Below are 17,492 nucleotides of genomic sequence, written 5' to 3'. Positions count from 1 at the left end.
TCACAACACTCTGCTATGAACCTCGCGTGCATTCTGTAATTGCTGAACTTTCACACGACTCTCGCATTAAAATGCAAATGTAACCTTGCACAGAGCAGCTGTTTGTGCAAACAAACAAGCACAAAGCTGTTCGTCCGTGTCGTTTGACAAAAAAAAACAAAAGGCTGCGCAATATGGCCTTTAAAACGAAAAATCGCTTTTTTTTTCCCCTCGCATAAATCCAATATTTTTTTCTTGTTGGCTTGTGGTAAAAGCAAACGACAATGACATTATTCAAAATAAGTTTTGCTTCTTTTTTTTTATCTTAATTCTATTCATTCCAAACAAGCTTTGAATACGTTTTTTTTTTCTGGCATCTTTCAACATATAATTCAACATAAATACCAAACAATTAGGGGTGTGCCCAAAAAAATTAATTTTCATAAGAATCGCGATTCTCATTTAGTACGATTCAGAGTCGATTTTAAATGTCCCAAAATCGATTTTATTTCAATTATTTTATACTGTCTTGCCTTTGTCTGTGTGTGCCTTTATTTGGAGCGCTGTTCATGTTGTACCCGATTTGGCCACTTAGGGGCAGTGTGGTTCCACGCGGTCTGATACACTGTTAAGTTGTAGCCACATTAGAGAGTAGAAGGAACAAGTCGCGATCAAGTTATTCCAATAAAAGTTTTTTTTTTTTTGCAGTGTGGAGCCGTTCTTGTGAGTGATAAAAGTGCCGCTAGCAGTGCGCTAATTAACATTGCATATCTATAGATTGAAGCAAAAATCATTGTCAATCAAATCATTTTGAAGCAAAAAAATCATTCTTAATCGAAAATCGCAGACCCAAAAATCGGAATCGAATCGAACCGTGAGACATTCAAAGACTCCCACCCCTACAAATAATGTGGGGGGATGAAAAACAATGGCAGAACTGCGATGAGACCAGCGATGTTGTCTGGTCTGGAGACAGTGCCACTGAGGAAAAGACAGGAGGCAGACCTGGAGGTGGCGGAGATGAAGATGCTGAGCTTCTCTTTGGGAGTGACCAGGATGGACAGAATCAGGAATGAGTACATTTTGGAGGCTTTGATTGGGCCAGATTGAGATGGTTTGGACACGTCCAGTGGAGAGAGAGTCCGTATATTGGCAGAAGGATGCTGAATTTCCAAATGCCAGGCAGGAGGTCTTGAGGAAGACCAAAGAGGAGGTTCATGGATGTGTTTAAAGAGGACACGAAGGTAGTTGGTGTGAGAGCAGAGGATGCAGAGGACAAGGGTTCGATGGAGGCAACCGATTGGCTGTGGCGACCACTGAAGGGAAAAAAGCCAAAAGGAAAAGAAGAAGAAGAAGAAGCATGGACGCACTGAGCAAATGAGAGATCACACAGAGTCGAGTTGATAACAGTAAAGATGAAAGTCAAATTTTAAACAACCGTATGCCACCATTTTCCATGCAAACTGCTTACGTTACGCTGGCACGCTTGACGTAAACAAAACCAAAGCCTGAGCACATCTCCGTCTTCCAGGTTCCTCATAGTGCTCGAAATGCGCCTCCACAAGCGAGAAAAGTCCACCGCGTTCCAACACTTTGCTTTTAAGGTCGCGGTTCAATAAATAAAACAAGCCGTTTATGCGGCACGGGCTGTGGTTTTGCCATAAAAATTGCAGGTGTTTAAGCAAAACAAAACAGTTTCACTCCACCGGGAACGCTCTGGAGACTGACAAGCTGCTACAACCCGCAAGCTGAATACATCTGGCCGTCCCTCATGATCACGCGCGCGCGCGGATGTCGTTTCTCGTCACGCCATTCTACGGAGCGTCAATACCCCCCCCCCCCCCATCGACCACAGCGCCAATGCGTTACTAATTGCATCTTTGCCAACAACGTGTAATCATCCAAGAAATGTGAATTCCAACGCAGCTGCAACAACCTACCAAATTTTTTTTTTTTAACCGCCAGGATCCTTCACCTAACACAGGATGTTCTTTTGAACCCATTTTAAATCCATCTACTTGCATCCTATCAGCTGCTAGCTAGCGCTATGCTAACCCGGGTATTTTTTTTAACCCTTTAGGTACTACTATTATAGCAGTATGCCTGTTTTTTGTTTCTCTCAACGTAAAGTTCCGCTCTTCCGTTTTCAGAATCCGTTCGTTAATGGTTCAGGAGTTACGGCGATTTGAAAAACATGTATCGGGGAAAGACGGGTTGGTATTTTGAGGGTTGAATTCATCTCGCTTGATAGGAAGGACTATTTATGAATATGAAGGACAGTTTATCTACTACAATTAGTGCTTACTCAACGAAACGGATAAAAAAGCCCGTTGTGGAAAAAGAGCTCATCGCTGAGGGAAATTTTGTTTGACTGGCACGTCCCTGCTGGAGAGTACGTACACAGAAAAGCTTTCCTGGCAAAAAAAAAAAAGCCCGCGGGCGCCCAAATATGCACCCGTGTCACACAAGCCTGTCAACTTCCCTTGTAACAGATTGCAGAGGGATTTTATTAACTTGTTGGTTCGATATCGTTGAGACGCATAACTCGCACCGCAACCGCCGCACAACAACAACACGGGAGGACACAGGAGGCCTGTGCGAGCCAGGATGCGAGCCGGGATGCGTGCCGGGGTGCGAGCCGGGATGCGAGCCGGGATGCGTGCCGGGATGCGAGCCGGGATGCGTGCCGGGATGCGAGCCGGGGTGCGTGCCGGGGTGCGAGCCGGGGTGCGAGCCGGGATGCGAGCCGGGGTGCGAGCCGGGATGCGAGCCGGGATGCGTGCCGGGGTGCGAGCCGGGATGCGAGCCGGGGTGCGAGCCGGGGTGCGAGCCGGGATGCGAGCCGGGATGCGAGCCGGGATGCGAGCCGGGATGCGAGCCGGGATGCGCGCCGGGGTGCGAGCCGGGATGCGAGCCGGGATGCGTGCCGGGGTGCGAGCCGGGATGCGAGCCGGGATGCGAGCCGGGATGCGAGCCGGGATGCGAGCCGGCTCACTCGCAGGAGAAGTTGTCCTCCTTCTGAGGCTTTACGTTAGAGCAACCGCCAATCAGGCCTCAAGCGGGCCACCGAGCAGTCAGTCCACATCGCAAAACTCGTTACCTCGGGATGATGGGTAGACCAGACTGAAGTTTCTCGAGTGAAAACTAGATTTCGGACCTAATACGGAGCTTCGGGGGATTCTTACTTCCAAGACAAGAACATTTTCAAAAAAAGAAAAAAAAAAAAAAAAAAAAAGAACGTTTTTCTTCTTTTTTTTTTTTTTTTTACTCGAATTTCCTGATCTGGTTGGAGTGATTGCGTAACGCTTTAATGCAGTCTTTCTCAAATTGTGTGAGAATCCCCAGAATATCGGCGAGTAACTCGTTTGTTTTTTTTTGAATTTTTCAACTTTTATATAATAGAGTAAAAAGCAAAGTTTTAAGTAACAACGTTTCAAGTAACTGTTAGCAGAAAGGTGGCAAGGTCTGTCTGCCCTGCGCTTGTGTGGGTTTTCTCCACAATGAAAACATTTGGAGTGATACGTTTTTCACCCAGAAATTCAAAGTAAATGAAGAGTTTTGGAGTAAATTTTACTTGCATTTTTAAGTCATTCAAGTACAAACCCACATGTTGCTTCTATTGTGAGTTAGTAAATCTCTGGAGTCAGGTGGTAATACTCGCTAAAACACAGTCAGAGTGGCATGGCTCAGATGGTAGAGTGGCAGTTTCCCAACCCTTGAGTGACTTTTTTTCTAATTGTGGGAATGCCATTAATTTTGATTTCATTTGTCATTCAGTTTTTACTCCATTCTATCTTCAAAATTCGAATTTAACGCAAGCTTTCAGTATATACTGACGTATACTCTATAATTATATAAACAGGAGTTGATGGTTCGAATCCCACCTTCACCAGATTGCAGTTCAAGTTTTTTTTTTTTTTTTATCTTTCAGTTACAACTTGGTAATTGCTAGTAATGCTACTACTTTTACTACTACTCCTACTAGTAATGAATAATTAGTTACTTTTAAATGTTCACATAATTAATCATTCAATTTCCTTCCTAAGCATTCAACTATTAGCATTCAGCTTTCAGCATTCCCATGCAATTTCTGCAGAAATTGCACTTAGTCTAGTAAGTAGTCTAGTAATTACTAATACTATCCAAATAAAATGTACTCAAAAACTCTCCTTGTCAAATCGCGTAGCATGGAGCCATCGTAGCCACTTGCTGATACACTATACTGTAATTGTGTGTTAAGTTGTTTTTCATCAAAACGATGAGAGATTTGATGTGAAATAGTTTACAAAAAAAAAAAAAAATACAGGGGTTAAAGGATTGTCCTAGAATAAAACGTTGACATTTTGGGTACGATTAAAGCGAATAAAAGACAAATAAAATGATTTTCTTGAACTAAAATGCTAGATTTATAGTTGATTAAAAATGGACTAAATGAAAACGGGATGAGGAAAACTAACTATGATTAAAACTAAGCGGGATTGAAACTGGACTAAAACAGACTACATTTAAAAATGGCAGATACATTTAACACTATTCAGTACCCTGAGAAAGCTTTTTAATAGTTCCAAGTCCAGTGACTTTATTGCCTATTCTTTTATTGTATTCTCAAATTCAACAGAGCTAAAAAGCTCTGAAGTAAGCTAAAGCTAAAAAGTAGCTAACTCAACAAAGCTAACTGCTAAGCATTGTTCCACCACCGGCAAGCCGCCAGATGCAGTTGTTGCTGTTTTGTTTCCTAAAAGTACAACATGTTGCTCCAGCTGGATTTGACAACATGACCTTTTGACCACCGCACGCAAAATGACCTCCTCCAGCGAATTACCTCAAGGACCGAGCAAGGACTAACTTGTCGCTTTATGAAGGGCAGCCCAGTCGCGCTATGACGACCAACAGATGCCAAGCGAGCGTCGCGTACAAGTTCCCCCGTCTTCGTCGCTGTAAAGTGTTAAAGCTGGCGAACACATCCACAGACTGTTAAGTGCGGGTTTGACTGAAGTCGCGCTGGCACCGTGTACACAAACGCTGAAGGCGCGCACGCGGTTCAAACAAATGAGCAGCCTTTATATTTGCTGGAAAGACGGCAGAGAGATCAATGGCTCTGCTGCTAAGGCTAACGACGTGACAGGGCGACGACGCCTCCGCTATATATATATATAAAAAAATAAAAAAATAAAAATAAAGAGCAATGATGATGACATTTCCGAATGAACAATACTGAGCTCTTTAAAAAGAAAGAAGAAAAAAAAAAAAAAAAAGACGCCTCCGCTCCAGTTCATCAAAATAGCCTTAGTCGATTCATCGATGGAATAAACGATCAATGTTTTTTTTTTAAAAGTCGCGAGTGACAGGACTGCAAATGGCTAGAAATACAACTCACCCTTGTTCTGAATGTCGTTGAATGAGCCCTGCACGTTTCCTTGAACTCATTCACTGCCATTGACGGCTATAAACGTCAAAAATTCATTTGAACTATTTCTATTAGTTAAAAAATTTTTCCCACTTTTGTTAACAAGAGTATGAAAACCTAGAATTGTTTTTATTGCACATTTAAAACAGATATGAAATGTGTGATTAATCGCGAGTTAACTCGTGAAGTCATGCGATTAATTACGATTAAAACCTTTCATTGCCTGACAACGAATATTTTTATTTTTTTTCATTCACTGATATTGACAGCTATAAACTTTAAAAATTAATTTGAACTATTTATTTTAGTTTAATATTCCCCCCCCCACACACACACACACACTTTTGTTAACAAGGGTATGAAAACCTAGAGCTTTTTTTATTGCACATTTAAAACAGATATAAAATTTGAAAAAACTAGTGAAGTCATGCGATTAATTACGATTAAAAACTTTAATTGCCTGACGCCCCTAATTTTTTCATTTTTTTTCTTTCTTTTTTTATTCACTGATATTGATGGTTATAAACTTAAAAAAATCATTTTAACTATTTATTTTAGTTTAAAAATGTTCATAAAATTTGTGATTAACCGTGAGTTAACTAGTGAAGTCATGCGATTAATTACAATTTTTAAAAAAAATGCGCCTCTTGCCCTTAATTTTTAATAATCTTTTTTTTAAATGAATTTATGGCACTGAATGAGTTAAACAAGTAAAACATCCTTTATTATTGCCTGTTTTTATTTATTCATGCCCATCCCCTTGTTCATTGACAATCTTGCCATGTTTTTATAATTCAATAAAAAAAAATAACAGCACGGTTATTCTTTTCGCAATGTTCCACTTTGGTGAGTTTGGGTCGCGGCGAGCCCCAGTCTAAACTAATTGACATCATTCTTGTGTATTTTAAGTCACTTTAGGAAAAAGCCAAACAATTTCTAGGTGAAAGGAAAACATTTGGGGTGATTTTGGTAAGGTTTTCACAGCTTTAACATAACATGGCATCTTAAAGGACTGCACATGCATATTTACAGTCCAGGCAGTTTCAAAGAGACACGATTTGCTTTTTCGCAAAGCTTCTCATGAGGGATGACCCGACTCCACAGCTGCTCACGAGACTTGTTCTGGCCCTCCAATGTCCCATTTCTGCACAATGACAGTACTTATGCATAAATGATTGTCACATTTCCTCGCCGTGGCCCCCGGTGACATACCGGAGACGTGCGCTTTATTTATGCAAAAGCGACGTCCACATCTATCTAAGTGTTCTGCACTTTAACATAAATCACTGTCTTTCACTCCAGTGCGTCACATTACACGTGTTTGTAAACCGGGCGGGTTATATGCAAAAAATGCCATTCATTTGCTCTATGGGCCATGCATAATGCATCTCGGAAAAACATTTCTCAAATCTAATCTGCCTGTCTTCGACATCGTGTACATGGAAAGGTTTATTTTAAGCAGCCTACATACAGTAGGGAGTGCTACGGCAAATCTTGCTTTCGGTTGCTTACTGGTTAGAAAAGCTACAAATCAGAATCAAACCGCATTATTTTTAATTGAATTTTTTTATTTTTTTTTTGCAGCTTTGAAGTGCTCACTGGCACATTTAAACTCATTAAAACCAATTAAAAAACACTTTTCAAAGTGACCTTTTGTCACTGTCGCATAACATCGCTGAGGACATGAAAAGAAGACTCGCTCACACAGTTCTTCAAATAAGAGGCAAAGTGCGCTCGCTTTAAGCTGTTTGTCACGGCCAATTGAAGTTTGCGCAAAAAAACAACAATGAGAAGGCTAAAGATGAGCATACGCTTCACACAAGCACGACTCTAATGAAGCAACACAAACAATCGGAGCATACAATACTCACAAGAATACATTAAAGAGTATTCTCTAGGGTTGCTCAATTGTGGGGAAAAAAAAAATAATCTCGATTATTTTGGCAAGGATTTAAGTCGCGATTATTCGAACGATTATTTATTTTTCGGGACAAAACAAGAACATTTTTAAATATTTAAAAATATTAAGACCAATTTAAAAAATAGAAACACTGCAATTATGTAAATTCCTTTTTGGCCCAAACTGAATTTATAATAATATATATTTATGATAATAATATATTTAAACGTAAACACCAAATAAAAAATGAAATTAAGAAACACAAATTATCCAAGTTCCTTTTGGATGAAACAATATTTATATATTTTGATTATTTTAAATTAATTTTTTTTTACAAATGTATGAATTTAAACAACTCAAACATTAGTATTAATAATCTTTTTTGTATGAATATGTTGATTTTGTAATTGTGGAGTGTAATAATTGAAATTGTAATTGAATTTCGATTAATTGCACAGCCCTAGTATTCTCTCATCTTAGCTTTCGAGAGATTTTGAGAAATTGAATCCAATGCGTGTCCACACTCTTAACTTAAATAAATCACATCTCAAATCATCTTTCCCCATTGAAATATATGGAAATGTCATTATTCTGTTCTAAACACTCCCAATAAACTAACGAAATTATTATTATTTTTGCTTTTTTAAGTAGCATACTATATATTGTACTTCATAAAACATATATGTGACATAATTACAACTGAGTTGAATGCAAAATAATACAAATAATTTGTGCATCATGATAAATTCACTGCGGAGCAATCTGCTGTGCATAACTCATGAAATGTAAATGAAGAAGAGTTTCACCAATACTGTAAGTGACTCAGTAAGCTGTAGTCTTAAAGAATATATGCCTGTGAGTATTTTCATACTGTGAAAAAACAGCTTGTTGTGAAGTGAATTGAGTTCATTAGCGACATTAGCGACATACAGCTTCTTGTTGCAAAATATATATATTTTTTATTTTTTTTGCAATAACTCGTCCAGTCACTTGTATCTGTCGGCACTGCAGTATACAGGATTGTTTTGAAATTCAAACAAAAACATCATCCACCAACAATGCGTTGGAGGTTTGTTTCTACTTAGTAGTTGAAAATTGCATATGCTTAGCGAAGCTTCGCTTCGGCATTTCCCGTGTCTCATTTGTCTGAGGTGAAAGTGTCCACTTCCAGCCAATTGGCTTCATCACGCCACAAAGTGGGCCTCTGATCTTAAGCTCTGCTTTGCTCAGCACGCTGCGCTGTAATAAAAATACCACAAGCCTAATTAATTGGAGAACAGGTATTTCTGCAGGCAGAGTCGGAGTGTGTGAGAATGTGTGTGCGCGCGCGCGCGCGAGCGTGTGGCGTATAGGGGAAGGGGAAGGGGAAGGGGAAGGGGAAGGGGAAGGGGAAGGGGAAGGGGAAGGGGAAGGGGAAGGGGAAGGGGAAGGGGAAGGGGGGGGGGTCATATCTTTAGTCTGAGAAGAAATGTAATTTGGACGTGGCGACGGCGGGGAAATGTTCCGAGGGCAAGCGCAACCAGCATCTGTCTCCAATGAAGGAAATGTCAGGTGCAGTTAATCTTATGTGAGCGCTTGCCTGCTGACATGGATGTAATTTTACAGGCACACGCACACGCACACGCACACTGCATTTACATACACTGTACATGCGGCACCTTCGACACGCCGCCATCCTCCTTTCTCTCTCTCCATCACTTCAATGACCCGCACCTCGCAAACCCGGCCCGCTATGAATTCTTGTTTCCTCAAATGAGAACATTGAGATGCAGCAAATAAAGCGGCAGGCTTTTCCTCCCACACACACACGCGCGCGCGCGCACGCACACACAGATCCCGCCGAGCATGAGCAGCTACCTATTTACAATTCAATATAAAAGGCGCGCACAAGACAAAACTAATAAGAAGAAAAGGGGACTACAGCTGCCGTTCCCACCAGCTGTGTTGCCCTTCACCCACAAAGGTGACGGACAGGGGCGGAGCTATGAGGTGGCCAATGAGGGCAGTGGCATGACATATATGCTACTTGGCAGAGTAGACATTTGGGTCAAAAAATAACCCCAAAAAAGTGACAAATAATTCAAAATAACAGAATTTTTGGGCTTAAATGAATAACCCAAACAGTGGGGACTGTCCCTTGTTGGCCCATATGAGGTTATTTTTTGACCCAATGTGGGTCAAAAATAACGCAATATGGTTTAAAAAAAAAAAGAAAGTGATTGATCTGACTTTTTAAGAAGGTGGAGGGCTGTGGGTTGGGGTTGTGTCATACAAAATAACCCAATATTTGGGCTTAAATGAATAATCCAAACAGTGGGGACTGTCCCTTGTTGACCCATTTTAGGTTATTTTTTGACCCAACTGTTTTTACAGTGTACACTCTTCTTGGGTCAATTTGACCGCATTCTCTGGCTTGTTAAAGACAAAACAATCCACCCAAAAAAATGGGTCATTTTGTACAATGCAAGCCAGAAAGTGGGCTCACATTTACCCAAGCAGCAAGGAAAAAGGTATTATTTAGTGAATAAAGCTCAACTAAATGTTACTTGGATTTGTTCCTTCCTTCCTTTGATGAATGTGACTAGCAAGGTTGGTAGACGTGTGCATTTGATTTCATGAAAAGCGGACTGCGATAAAGAATGAGGTCTCGGCCACGTTTGCTTTGTCGCCAAGGCTGGCCTGACAGAACAAATGGATAACGCGTGTGTTGCATCCGCACACGCGTGTCATCTTATTGCCACCCCTCAGCGAGTGTGCCACCCCCTTCCCCCCCCCCCCCCCCACCGAAAAAATGTCTGGCTGCGACCCCGGCGGCGGAGAGATACGTGCTAAGTGAAAAAGGGAAATGAGCGGAAAGAGAAGACGACACGGGAACGCCATAACCAGGCCTGACTGCCGCAAAAAAAAAAAACAACGTACGGCCTCGCAGGAAAACGCCAGGCGGGAAGCGGGCGAAAATGTTGTAAATAAGTGAGGAGACACGACCATAAGATAGCGAGAGGAGGGCGGGGGAGAAAAATGGATCCCGCGGGTTAACGTGGTGGGCGGCTGACACTATGACACGCTTGGGGACGGTGAGCGAGTCGATGGAGGCTGAGCACTTGAGATTTGCATTTAGAACACGATTTGCTTATACAACATTTTCCATTGTTGAAATGAAAGAAAACATCATTTCATTCGTCAGGATAATTATTAAACCCCTGTGGGGGGGGTTTTGTCAGCAGATTATGTCACATAAAGTTCTCTCTCATCTTTTTGGTGAAAAACAACTTCACGCACAATTACAGTATATTAGCAAATGGCTACTATGGCGCCACGCTATGAGCTAGCATAGTTAGCCAGCATGAGTTAGCAGTCGGATTAACATTGTTTATACATTATATCTGTTGGATTAATGTTACGTGATAACTATAATTTACTTCTTTTTTTTTCTTTTTTTTTTACCTTTCACCGTGAATCCACCTCCAGTTTGTCACATGGCTAGCTGCAAATTTTGAAAGGGAGGTCACATGACGGCGTCACAGTGACAGATTAGCAGAGACAAGATTTCACAAAATCATATAATCGTTTTTGTTCATTAACTTGGTGAACTACACAGTGAACATTTCTTTTTTTTTCTTTTTTCTTTTTCTTTTTTTTCTCTCTAAGAGCTCAGTATTGTTCATTCGGAAATGTCATCATCATTGCTCTTTTATTTTTATTTTTTATTTTTTAATTTTTTTGTGTGTGTGTGTGTGTGGGTGAGTATTTGTATGTGCGTGCGTGCGTGCGTGCGTGCGTGCGTGCGTGCGTGCGTGCGTGCGTGCGTACACAGTGAACATTTCTGAGAGAAGGTGTGTACTGCGTGACATTTTGCTAGCTGATACACAAAGCTAGTCAAAAGCAAGATTATAAAGCAGCAGCAGCAGCAGCGGGTCGGAAAGAAAGGAAGGAAGCTCAAATAAAGAGTCGACCTCCTCCAATGTCTGGGAGCCAGACAGCGTTTTTAGCAGGATCTCTCTCGTGTGCGGCAGCTGAGGCGAGGTAATGTTCCCTCGTGCCAACACCAGTTGGATGACTGAGCGAGCGCCGCTAATTCCTTTTGCCCACGGTGCGCTCGGCAGCCGCACGGGCGCCGGCGGTACTTCCTCGCTCGAGCCACGCTAGCTCACTGCGGATCAACACGCCTCCCACTCTCACCTTTTGCGACCTTCCCTATAAGCTCCGAGTTCATCCCTGGTTACCTCTCGGTGATGCGAAGCCTGCCCTCGTTCGCAAGCCGCCCCCCCAAAAAAATTGGAGGCAGGAAAAAGCTGGTGGGCGGATGTGAGTGCAAGTGGATTCTCTAAATCCGCAAGGGGTACCGGTGGTAATCAAAAAAACTGGAAATGGAATGTATTGATTGCGATGTGAGGACAGCTGGACAATATGATTAAAGTTGTAATAATAAGGAACGCTGCCTGTCCATTTTTTGCATATGGGACTCAATTGTCACCAGCCAGCAAATTTGTGGTTGTGTTTTATTGATTTTGTTTTACTAATAACTCATTTACTCGCAGCCATTTTCACAGAAGCGACCCCCTTCGCTCCCGGCGGGTTTTTAACTGATTTTGCAAGGCCCACAGAATATTGTGTCCTATTGCTAGAAAAAAAAAATGGAAGGAAAGAGCTTGTTGCAACATGGGCCTGGTTGATCTCTTATACTCTGCTGCCACCTGCTGGCCATCTTTGTAATAACTACCATTGGCTCAAAGTTCAGAGGTTGCATCAAAGCCTTCCGTAAGACAATCATTACAAACCAACAACGTATAAATACATCTTTGGGAGCAAGGTCATATTCAAAATAGAACGTATTTATACGTTTTTTGGGAGCAAAGGAGTTAAGAGTGCTAAACATATTTGATACTTGTGTCTGTAGTGTATTTGACATACAAAGTGTTTGAGGGGAAAAAAAACAGGCTTGATTTGCAACTACCCGGCCATATTTCAAGGAATCAGTACTCGCAACTCTTGTGGCCATTTTACAATCAGGAATGAGTATGTACCATATTTGTAAAACGCAACTTCAGTTGCTACGCGATACGTCAGTCAGTTTTTCTTCTCGTGCACCGATTTGCTGGCCAACAGCCAATCAGAGTGGTCGTTTCAACATCAACCTAAAACTGCCCAGTGACGACCTGACGACTGCTGACTCACTAAATAAATTCGCAGGTTAATCGGACCAGCTGCCATTTTGTGGGATTAGCGCTTACATTTTCTGACTGTCATTATAAAAAGCGGGTATAGATAGGACACAGTATTTGGCAAAGTAGTTGAAAATGCTGTAGTATATGCATTTGTCACTGTCCCCGTGTCACATGACATCATGACGTGATGTCAGCCATATCAACATGAGGTCACAATGTAACTCCTCCCTGTTGCTTTGGGGAAAAACATTTCTCACTCGAACCTTCTCTTTTCTTCGCCTCGCTGAGATCGAAACGCAGACTTTGACACAGTTGAGTAGATGGCACCTGGAGCCAGAGTGGCGCTCCAGACAACGTGCTTAGAAAACACAACCGCTTTGATAAAAAAATATATATATATATAGAAAACACGAGACTCCCTGCGCACCTTCTGGCATTTGTTTGTCTGAGTGTGTCGCGTGCATGCTCGGCTGGAGAAAATGCCTCCTTTACATGGCAAATAGATCGTGGGCCCCTCGTTTTAGTTACCCAGCGGTGAAGACGTGACTGAAGCGGCCGCAGGGTCGGAGCCTCCCTGGAGTCCAGCCAACGCTTCTGTGGCGGCGCTGCGCGAGGGGGAGGAGGGACGCGGGAGGCCTGGATGCGGAGTAATGGTGACGGCGGCGGCGGCGGCGGCGGCGGCGGCGGCGGCGGCGGCCACTGGAGAAATATCCTCTCAGGTTTAGTGGGCAACACCTACCGGGGGGGGAAAAAAGGGGGAAAGGGAGTCAGAGAAGACACCGGAGGACCGATAGATGTGATAAATAGGTGGGGGGGGGGGGGCACATTTAACAGCTGTCTTTTGGAGTCCACACTGCCACCGTAAGGGTGAATTAAAAAAACGCAGCGACAAGCAGCTCAGAATAAAGGTTTCGCTGCGCGGCGGCCATGCTAAGACTTGGCTTTGTCGGCTATTTATTGCCAGCGGACAGCACTCCGTGACCTGGAAAATGAAAGTACAGGAAGGGCAGCGGGTCCTGGCAAAGAGGAGCAACGTTGGGAGGAGAATGCCAATGAGTGCGCTCGCTCCTCTCCGAAGGACTGCAAAGGCAGCTTCCGAGAGCCTCCGGCGCATGCCGGAAAAGTGGTGCAACATTGCACATATGGCAATCTTGGCATGCTTACTGGTCGAATCCAGGAGAGACTGCCAAGTCACATGTGGCTAAGCTAGTATAATAACAAGCAGCCGGTTTAGATAGATTAGGCCTTCTTCCGCATCTGTCTCGATCTTTTCGGCATACATTAAATAGCTCAACTGACAACAAACAGTACATTCTTCTGGTAGTTAATTTTAGTATAAGCTGTAGTACACATTGGACTGCATTGAGAAGTCATGCTGGTAATTGTGGTGTTCCTCAGGGATGCCTTCCCTGCCCTATTTGGATTCAACTTCATAAACTCACACTTGATAATTAACCACCATCATGCCAATTAAAATTTTGAACAAAACCAGGTGACAAATATGTCCTCGTAAATCCAAAGTAATTGTCTAATTAAGTCATTTCCAACCTCTTGAAACGATCCCAAAATGATAACTTTGTATAGTGAAAGGCAGAAAATTTGTTATACTCTTTCACTATGAGGCAGAAAGTACAATCCACCCGTTGCCGTTTCAAACAGGCCCAAAATTCACACTTTGTACATTTTTGATTGTCAAAAGTTCACGACATACCAGCAAAGTACAAAAGATTTGTGTTTCAATTTCATTCAAATTGTTATTTCACGCTTTAAAAAAATAAATAATAATAAATAAATGAAAGGGGACAGAAAGAAGTACAACTTGTCATATCTGCCCCTGATCAACAACAACAAAATAATCAACACAAAATGAATGACAGCGAGTGGTCAAGATGTAACAAAAATGTCACAATTCTATAAAATAATTCAACAGCATGTCCTTTAATGTGCTAAATATATAAATAAAATAAAATACACATAGACTGAGATGATTTTGTTTTACAATCCAAATTGTTCCACAAACTGACACCTTGAGTTGAAATACATCATTCTTTTAGTTTTGAAAAAAAATGTCTGTTCCTCTTAATTTGTACTCACTTTCCCCTTTTTTTTTTTTTTCTTTTTTTTTAAAAGTTTGATTTGTATATTGACTGGTAAGATTTCATGATAGGCTTTATTCAATTCATTCAATTTGAACGTTTTTAGTTGAATAAATAATCCATTAGTGTGGTCTCTGTATCCACATCCACAAAACGACAGGAATGTTTGCATGTTTGCATGTTTGCTTGATGGTGTCATGAGAATGTGCCTCGGCAAAATCAAGGTAGGAAAACAAAGACTATCATTTTTCATTGTTTAATCACTATTTGGTTGGCAGTTTCCACCAAGCAGAACAATTTAGAGTCTTCGCTTATGTTTTGCATCCTCATTCGATTCTTTGAGGAAGAAGCCATTACATTTGGGTGAAGTGATAAAAAATGCACATTAAGTAGGGGTTGTCCCCCCCCCTTCCCCCCACTTTTGTTAACATTAAAACCTTTTTTTTTTTTTTTAATCATTTTGCTTAATTACTGGGTGAATAATGCATGAGTCTTAATCACAAAATGCCGCCATATGCACGAGGTGATCTACGGAGGCGGTCCTGCCAGCAAATCAGCGCCGTCCCGTGTCCAGCACTCATGCATTTTATTCTACTTTGCTACGAAAGTTCATTACTTTATTTTCATGGTCAGTCAAAATGCTTTGAAGCAGTTTTTTTTACCACGCGAATAAACAACTGGCTTGTAGTTTAACATTCAGAGAGTCATTTTTCCACTCGACGTGTCTGAGGTGGACAGAAGAAAAAAAATATATGGAGCGCTCCTTTTTGAGTGAGAAACAGACATGAAAGTTTAATACCAAGCTGCTGGCAGCCGAGTAGAGAAAAGAACGAGCTGAACTATTTTCACAAGTAGAAAAGCGGCATTCATAATTCACATTATAGTTTTATTTCAGAGGAAATATTCAATGTCGCCGCCGCCGCTGTTTGGAAGTGCATGTGTGTGTTTACACAGCTTGTGAATGACAGAATAGTTCATGGCTTTAATGGGGCCCATATGCTAAGTTGATGTGTGATGTCCCCCCCCCCCCCCCCCATCACGACGATGAGACAGCTAGCTCGCAGGCGACGCGCTGAGTGACACATTTCAGCGGCTGGGCCGACGGCTGAGATGCAGCGACTTCGCACCGTGCGCTCAATAAACAACATCTTGCTATTCGCTGCAAATCAGCTATTAGTTAGAAGCTGATGATCTATGCTTGGCGTGGATTTTCATTGAGGGACGCCCAGTGGGAGGCATAATGAGAGGTTTCTTTTTTTTTTTTCTTTTTTTTTTTTTTTAAGAAAGAGTAAAGACAGCGTTCAGACAAGCAAAAGGTTTTGATTAACCAGAAAATATGCACATGAATAATCCAGCCACTCAAATGTCTCGACCCAAAACGGATCTTCAAACTGCATTTTTAATCATTACATTTCAATCATTTCTCTCGAAGTATCGTGCGTGTGCTCTCTCGTGGTATTCTTAAAAAAATAGCCTCAGTCATATTTTTGACCCCCCAAAAAATATGTTGTTGCATTAAACATGGCCTCAGGATGCTGGCCTCGTCCTCTAAAATCAGTCACATCATAATTCTTCATAAACACAATATAAAATTGATTCGGTTCAATGTTTCATATTTTCTGGAGGGAAAAAAATGAGGAAAATGCCTTTGCTTAGGCTATTATTTGAGCAAGGTGCCAATATTCTGGAGAGTTATCACCCGGAAAACGATTCAAGATTCAATCTCTCTTTTTTAATGGCTTTTATACAAATAGCTGTTTCTGGAGTAACAACAACCAACCACATTTTGAGTGATCTATTTCTGAAAATGTGTTTCACCCTACTGTGACATCACAAGCCAGCGAAATTTCGTAATCCCGCCCACACACCGAGTTTCTGCAACCATGACATGATCAGCTAGGCTGGGGGAAGATCCTGAAACACTTTGAAGTGACAGCCGGAAAAAAACACTACCATGAAGTGATTCCATCATGCAGCAACAGGTGCCACACCCATGCCATAAGTTAAGCAGAGCTGCATTGAGTTTTGTTATCTGTACAAATTAGCATGTATTTAGACTATTGCTGTCAAAGTTAAAGCGTTAACTCATTGACTAACCACAAAAAAAACTATCACATGAATTATGTATTAATGCAGATTAATCACACTATTCATTTTGACCGCAGATAATCCTTTATATTGACAGCGGGAAAAGGTAGCATAGGTTGTGTTTGAGCGATAAACATAACCACATGCATTAAAGTAAAACATTTAATAAATGTTTGCGTATGACATTCAGAATATTTGCTCAAGTCAAACTACCAGGGTCATTTATTGTGTGTGCACTGCAGTCGATCAAAGATGTCCTCATAATATTAAATGTCAAAAGAATTAACACAAAAGTGCTCTTCAAATGTGTTGACAAAAAGCCTTTTTAATTGACTCATTCACTCGCAGCCATTTTCACTGAAGCAACCCCCTTCGCTCCCGGCTGTTTTACTGGATTTTGACAGATTTTTGCAAGGCCCACAGAATATTGTGTTATATTGCTATAAAAATATGGAACCTACCAAAAGAAAGATTAGAGTCTCTTCTTTCATCAGGAAAAAAAAAGTATATTTGTATCTGTTTCCGATTTGCAGCAATTAGCATTAGAATATAGCTAAGTTTCATCATTATTCACAAACCTGTTTAAAACTGTGGGGAAAAAGAGCTTGTTGCAACTTGGCCCTGGTTGATCTCTTATACTCCTCTGCCAACTGCTGGCCGTTTTTGTAATAACTACCATTGCTTCAACCATTCTCTTAAGTTCAGAGGTTGCATCAAAGCCTTCTGTATGCTCTAGCATAAAAAAAACTGTTAAAAACCAACAACGTATAAATACATCTTTGGGAGCATGTTAATATTTAAATTTTAGTTTTTTGGGGGAGCAAATGAGTTCAGAGTGACAAACGTATTTTGATACC

At 41.4% G+C, this 17,492-nt stretch overlaps 1 protein-coding gene across 1 annotated transcript in view; it reads right to left on the bottom strand.

Moving 5' to 3' along the window:
- Positions 1–17,492, bottom strand: part of drp2 (dystrophin related protein 2) — a 168,552-nt gene that overhangs the window by 105,381 nt on the left and 45,679 nt on the right. Inside the window, exon 2 of the mRNA XM_086085466.1 lies at positions 12,980–13,186. The gene's annotated coding sequence lies outside the window, so the exon portion shown is untranslated. The remainder of the gene's footprint in view (positions 1–12,979; positions 13,187–17,492) is intronic.

Source organism: Leptonotus elevatus, chromosome 9 (assembly GCF_054856555.1).
Source record: "Leptonotus elevatus isolate MCC_2025b chromosome 9, RoL_Lele_1.0, whole genome shotgun sequence".
Taxonomy (NCBI): domain Eukaryota; kingdom Metazoa; phylum Chordata; class Actinopteri; order Syngnathiformes; family Syngnathidae; genus Leptonotus; species Leptonotus elevatus.
The sequence above is the reverse complement of the archived record's forward strand: the minus strand, read 5'-3'. Positions and strand labels throughout refer to the sequence as shown.